This window comes from Rattus norvegicus, chromosome 18 (genome assembly GCF_036323735.1).
Source record: "Rattus norvegicus strain BN/NHsdMcwi chromosome 18, GRCr8, whole genome shotgun sequence".
NCBI lineage: Eukaryota > Metazoa > Chordata > Mammalia > Rodentia > Muridae > Rattus > Rattus norvegicus.
The window spans coordinates 40,752,752-40,759,864 of record NC_086036.1 but is presented as its reverse complement, the minus strand read 5'-3'; the positions used below and the strand labels follow the sequence as shown (position 1 = coordinate 40,759,864).

At 46.3% G+C, this 7,113-nt stretch overlaps 1 non-coding gene across 1 annotated transcript; it reads right to left on the bottom strand.

Annotated features, from left to right (window-relative positions):
* Window positions 1–6,671: 6,671 nt before the first annotated feature.
* Window positions 6,672–6,801, bottom strand: LOC120098386 (small nucleolar RNA SNORA17). Its single transcript, XR_005496570.1, has one exon. It is a non-coding gene; the product is annotated as a small nucleolar RNA SNORA17 (small nucleolar RNA).
* Between the last annotated feature and the right edge of the window lie 312 nt (window positions 6,802–7,113).

Genomic DNA, 7,113 nt, shown 5'->3' with positions numbered 1-7,113 from the left:
ACTTTTCTTTAAAAGAAGCACATAATCTCATGGTGATAAATTCTAGAGCATTAAAGACCAAAAACAAGGTTTTATTTTATGCATCTGTGTCTGTCTGTGTTTATCTGTGGACTTATGACTGGGTACCCACAGATGCCAGGAGAAGGTATCAGATCTTAGATCCCCTGGAGCTGGAGTTATGGGAAGTTGTCATTTACCTGATGTGGGTGCTGGAAACAAAATTCCAGTGTTCTGCAGGAACTATAAGTGCTCTTAAGCACGGAGCCATCTATCAAACCCCAATTCTATGCTTCAAATGCCTTTCCCAGTTGCTCAAGTATTTTTTTAACAGCTCTCTGCTTTCATTTACTCATTATGGTTAGTGTAAAGTTTCCATAACATATGTTACATGTGTGCATTTGTGTATGTGCGTGTGCGTGTGCGTGTGTGTGTGTGTGTGTGTGTGTGTGTGTGTGTGTGCGTGTGTGTTTTCCAGAGTCATGATGATACAAGTCAAGTGGCTCCTATGTGTTTAGAATTTCAGATATCTTTGGAATATCCTGGGGATTAGTCTCAGATCTAAAAGTGAAATCACATGTTTCAGATGCACCTTATACACATAGCCTGAAAATAACTATGCACATTATCTTTAATGTGCTTGCAATCCATCCAACAAGGACAGGTATCATGCTAACACTCAAAGCATTTGGATTTGAAGCAATTTGGGTTAGGGATGCAAACCTGCCACTGCCAGGAGAAGCCTGGCTTGGACATCTGCGGGGCCCAGTGTTCTCTGTTCTCTCCGTTTTTCATTCTGAAAAGGAAATCAAAGTTCAAAGTTCAAAGCTCAGACCTTAGCTGCTCTCTAAGGCCAGTGAGTTACAACAATCTGAGTTGTTAGACTGGCTAGGGAGTCTGCTCTATACTCCCTCAGCAATAGCCAGCAATTCTCCCCTGGTAACCACTCACGGCAACTGGCATCTCTCTGAGAGCAAGGAGAAACAAGTTAAGTCAGATGTAGTTATACACACCTATGATTCCTGTACTCTGGAGGATGAAGCAGAGGGATTTTGAGTATTAGATCAGGCAGGACCATTTAGTGAAAGACTGTCTAAAAGAAAAAAAGAAAAAAAAAGAAATAAATTGTATAGTATTGTTTTCTTAGTCACTGTTCTATTACTATGAAGAGTAATACCATGACCAAGGCAACTCTTATACAAGGAATCATTTAATTAAGGGATTGCTTACAGTCTTATAGGATTAGTCCATTATCAACATGGTGAAGAACATGGTGGCAGGTAGGTAGGCATGGTGCTGGAAAAGTAACAGAGAGCTTTACATCCTGATCAATAGTCAATAAGCAGAGAGATGGAGAGAGAGAGAGACAGAGAGAGACAGAGAGAGAGACCGAGAGAGAAAGACAGAGAGAGACAGAGAGAGGCAGAGAAACACACGGAGACAGGGACAGAGAGACTTACAGAGACAGAGACAGAGAGACACACAAAGACAGAGAAATACTGGACCTGGTGTGGGCTTTTGATTTCTCCAAGCCCACCCCAATGACATCTCCTCTAACAAGGCCTCATTTCCTATCTTCACCATCAGTTCACTAACTGGGGGCAAAGCACATAAACATGTGAGCCTATGGAGGGGCCTATGGGGGCCGTTGTCACTCAGACAGCACAGTTGTGTTCTCAGAAACACTCAGTTTCACAAAGGCTGAGGTGAGGGAAGAGAAAGCACAGTGAATGTTGTGGTCTCAAAATGGGAAGCATGAAGCATTTGCCCATAACCTATACAAGTCCCAAGGATTTGCTCTCTTTCATGTCTATGAAGCAGCATTCAGAAACTATAGAAGAACTTCCTGCTGTCTGAGGCTTCCAGGAACATATGGAGGACAGTCTTTGGGTTTAAGATACAAACACTGAACATACGTCTTCCCTCCTAGAATCTCGGCATGTGAGCAGTGAGCCTTGCTGAAGGAGAGCCCAGGAGGGTACTTCAATTGGGGAGGGGATATTGAATGTACACTCTCCCACCACACACACCAGCAAAAGGGGGGTGCCTTTCAAATCTGTGAGAGACAAGAAGAGAAAGTGACAAGCATGGCACTTCTTTTGGATGCTTCTTAGGGTTTGAAAGTGAAGGATATAAATGTCTAATTAGAGACAAATGCTGCTTGCACATTTAATCTTGCTGGGGGCTGGGATCACGTGGCTCATTATCGCTTCTGCTCCCTCTAGTCTTCCCTGACACTTCTTTTATTACTTTCCAGCATTTGTGCCAGGCACTGCACTTGAGCAGCTGAGCCTCGGTTCACTCAGGGCTGTCTTTGATATAGGGGTGACATGAGGCCCAAAGCTGTGGTTCAAGTTTCTTCTGTACTCTATAGGGAAGTGGGGGTGGAGGAGTCATCAATCCAGATCTGGTCCAGGATCACAAATAGAGTTTCGGCCCTGGTCATTTTATCTATGGAAATCTCACTAAAAGGCACACTGAAGAGTTCAAACGGGCACTTTCAGAAAATGCCCACCTATCACCTCCTGCCTAGCTTTAGAGAGGCATGATTTTAAAAAGCGAATTAGCCACATCTTGATGAATTTCTTTCATGGGGGGAGGATTTCTCAGTGTGTTTAGTAGGGATCTTTAAGAGCAAATATATGAGTGTCTAACAGTCGTTTGTAATTCCCCATCTATGAGAATAAACCATCAGAGATCAGGTAAAATGTTAAAGACACAGACAAGGACATAGCCTGAAGCAAAAGAGATTTGATTTTCTCCCTGACCCTATGATTTTGGCTGATAACCAATTTTTCTATTCCTTCAAGAGAAGAATTTTAGTATTAAGAACCACATGGAAGTTTGAAGAAAAAAAGAAAGACAGTTAATACCAGAGACCACACATTTGTTAACTGCTTTCAGCATTATTTAGAATATAAAACCTTCCCCTTCCTTCAAAGGGAAGACTTTGCCTCATGTCCACTCAGCTTTCAGCCCTGTGAGGAAGCAATTTCCCAGGATGGAGAATTTCCAGGTAGTCAGCATTTTTAAATTCAGAGAGGGAGTATCTCAGCAATATTCTGTAAAGCCACTGATGGTCTCAGTGCCTACTCTGCCATAGTTTGGGTCTTCCTCTTGTCAGAGCTGTGTCTCAAACAAAAGCCAGGCCAGTTCAAGAATCAATTAACAGAGGAGTCAAGTAGAAGGAGACTCCTATGCAGGCAAGTGAGGTCCCACAGGATCAGTACAGTGTCATGTGGGTTCCTACAGTCTAGCTCTGGTGTCTGTAGAGGCCACAGAAGAAAGGCCTGTATGGGCCCCAGCTATGTCATACAGTGGAGACCTATCCACTGCCAGCAGGTTTCAGAGCTACCATAGGTATACTCTCTCTCTCTCTCTCTCTCTCTCTCTCTCTCTCTCTCTCTCTCTCTCTCTCTCTCTGGAACCATGGAGGACACCGTACAAGGAGCAAGGAGAGACAGATGGTGTTTTGCTCTGTGATGCCAAGGACCGACTACCCTTGGGGAGCAGTATGCCCACAAGCCTGGTCCATGGACTGTGGAGCATATCTTAGCTCCAGAAAGCTTTTTCTTAGTCCCCTCTAAGCTCATGAATTCTCTAGGGGCACAGCACAAAGTGTCCATGAGGAGGATGAATCAGTCACTGCTGGAAAGTGAAGGTCCCAGGAGAATCCTTTCTCCTATGTCCTTATTCTCTGGGCCTTCTGTGCAGATTGTATCTTGATTTTAAAATCAGAAGAGAAGTAGTAGTAGCTTAAGGTGCCAAACTGTAGAGAGCTGAGAGGACCGATGTCATGTGGGGCTAATAATTGTTGACACCAAGAAGTTCAGTAGGATGATAGAAGTCCAGGATGGGCTCTGAGATCTGGGTAAAGGCATTATTAGGCAGAGGTTCTGACACCAGGTTGATGATACAAGTTCAATGGCAGGAGCCACCTCTAAAGTTGCTCACTGTTCACAACATGAATTTTCAGGGCAGCACACAGTGCATGGCTTCACTCCCAACCTTCTTAAATCTCAGATTCCACTTACAGATTCCACTTACAAGGGTGAAAATGCTGCCCGTAACATACACTGCTGGGGATCAAAGCCAGGCCCCCACATGCCAGACAAGTGCTCTATCCTAGCTACCTTCAGCATTTCAAACCACTTTACACCGTTTTTGGACAAAGTCTGGGTCAAGTGCTTTTAATTTCCCCCTAAAATTCTAAGTGCTTACCCCAAGCCATTTAACAATTACTTTATTAATTGGAAGATTTGGGTTTTGTTAATTGGACTCCAGTATTTCCCCGTGCCCTTCTCAATTAACCCAATTTCAGTTGGAAGAGGGGGAAATCCCCAGCATAGTAACCGTAGCTAGTGCAGCCCTCCCGCCATACAGGCACACGTTTCTTTGCTTCGTGGTTTTCTAATGAAATAAAGCAAAACAAACAAATCCCGTTATTGGTGGTGTCTAACAGGCTTAGAGACAGTATGGTGGTGAACGGGCAGTCTCCAACCCACTGCAAGGGCCCGTGGTCCCAGCAAACTGCTCTTGTCAATGATACTGGCCCAGAGAAGGCAGTTCCTTTCAAGAACTTCCAGGCTTACATGACAGAAGGCAAGGGCAATGGAGTAGGCTTCAGCCTCCTGCAGCCCCCACAGAAAGCGTCTAAACAGCTGCACCCCCTTCCCCTCAGTGTTACTTTGTTCAGATTCCAGTTTTGCTTCTAATTTTTACTTTTTAAAAATAAATCAGGGTTTCTGATTTTGTTTTTTTTAAACTTTGTATTTGTTCTTTGTGAATTTCACATCCTGGACCCTAATCCCACTTATCTCCCCCTCCCTTTGTACCTGCCCTCCACTCTTGCAACCTTCCCCCAACATAGAGAGAGAGAGAGAGAGAGAGAGAGAGAGAGAGAGAGAGAGAGAGAGAGAGAGAAGCTTCGCTCTGTGGAAGCTATAGTGTTTCACCGTGTGCCTCACAGTATACACTTTTATCCACATTCTCTGCTTGCAAATGTTCATTGTAATGAGTCATTGGTCTTGTTTGAGGCCTCTGGCTTCTGCTGCTCTATTAATACTGGATCCTCCCTGGGACTCCTCTGAGATATCCTGTTGTTGCCCTATGCCATGGACATCCTGTAGTTTTGGATCTGCAGGACCGGTCCCTTCATGCATTCCAGCAGTTCACTGATGGGTAGATGTTAGAGTGGGTCAATTTAAAGCTATGAATCTGGGCCTGAGGTATCTAAACTGGTCAGTCTGCTGAATCTCCTGCTCGAATGCTCTCAGGGCTGACTCACCAGCAACCTTTACTATCATGGCCAGCTCTACCCTGATGCCCAGAGAAGATATGGTGCCCACTGTCCTGAGTGTTGCAGCAGGTGAAGGACATGGCTAGTTTTTCCACTCTCCTGACCTCAGGCCAGCTACCCAAAAGCCCCACATCCAGGGCAAAAGGAAGGGGATGAGATCTCTCCCATGCTGACACCACCATGTAATAGATGAGAGGCAGGGACAACTCTCCTGCCTGCCATTGGTTGCAAGGGGTGAGGGGGAGTCATAAGACAAGAGGAGGCCATGCTTACACCCTTGGGGTAGCTTGCCTGCCCCCAAAAACCCCATGGTCAGCTCTACTTTACTGCCCAGGTAAGGTGCAGGGCTTGCTCTCCTGAGGGCTGCAGCTGGTGAGAGATAGGGCCAGCTCTCCTGGTCTCATAACCCCAGGGCCAGGTCTATCTACTGTTGCAGGTTGTGAGAAGCAAGTTGGGGAGAGGGTATCTCTCCCTTATCTATTCTACTGCACAGGTGATCAGTAGTAGGGCCAGGTCTCCCAAGCTTGTATCCTCTGCGGCTGGCTCACCCACAATTCCCAGAATGTGTGGGCCACTCTCCTGAGTACTGGCTAGGGGCAGGATCAGCTTTCCCACTCTTATATCCCTATGGCCAGCTCTTCCACAATGCTTAGGTGAGGACTAGGGGCCAGTTCTTCATAATTCTTAGACATTAACATGTCCCTTGGCAGTAGCCCAGACCAGGGACATCTGCCTGGCCTTTGGAGGTAAAAGATTCCTGCTGCTGCAGGGCTATGTTCTCTGATGTATCCTCCAGTGGCAGAATAGGCCACGACCCACTATAGTCCCAGGTGGCATCACCAGCTACTTATATTAGGCTGTTCCTTACTACCCTTGAGTTAACACTGATTGAGTCTCCAGTTCGGCCTCTCTTTCTTCATAGTGCCTACATCTTTCTGTTTATTTTTCTCTTCTATTTTTCCACTACTTCTCTTCTAATCCTTAGAGGTTCCTAGGGGTCTCTGAATGTCTGAGTTCATCTCAGGAGTGGTCTTGGGAGTGCTATGCCCTGCCACACATTATGGCACTGGGCAAGGGTCATCTCAGTCATGGTCTGCTCCTCCCCAGGCCTTTCCTGCACCCAACTGGTGGTCATGTCAGGCTAGCTCCCTGTCCAGGTCACATGGTAGGAGACTGGTGGTCCTATCAGTCTTGTTCCTTGCTCAGTCCACCTGAGTGTTCTCATGTGTGGGTCATTTGTCTCAGGATCATTCCTATCCAGGGACTTTAGTCTCAGTCAAGGTTCTTCTGGTCTCCAGCTTTCTCCTGGTCTTGGGAACATCAGGGTCTGTGTGGTGCTGGACTGGAGGTTGTCTCAGGCTTGCTTTCTTCAGGGAATATTAGGCTACTAATCATTCAGGTATACATAGGTTAGAACATGGAGCATAGATATAACCTTTCTATTCTCTGTCACCAAGTTTCTCACATGTGACATCAGCCACACCTCCAATGCCTTTAGGGGCAGTAAATTTTCCACTTTTTAAAAAAGCCACTGTTTGCCCAGTCCACAGCTCCCTGCTCCCAAAGCCCGTGGGAGAGAGAGCTCACTGCCTGGACAGGTGGGCACTCCTGAGACTGTAGAGTGGGAGAGACCACCAATACTGCCCACCCCTGCCCACATCCCTCGCCCAAAAGGAAACTGTATAGGGCCTCTGGGAAACGGAAGATAGGAGCACTCAAGCTGCAGGTGCCCTGTGGTCCAGACACCACCCAGACCTGAAGGGACCCGGTCAAAAGCTTCCTGCACCCAAATCCCATGGGAGGGAGAGTTAAACCTT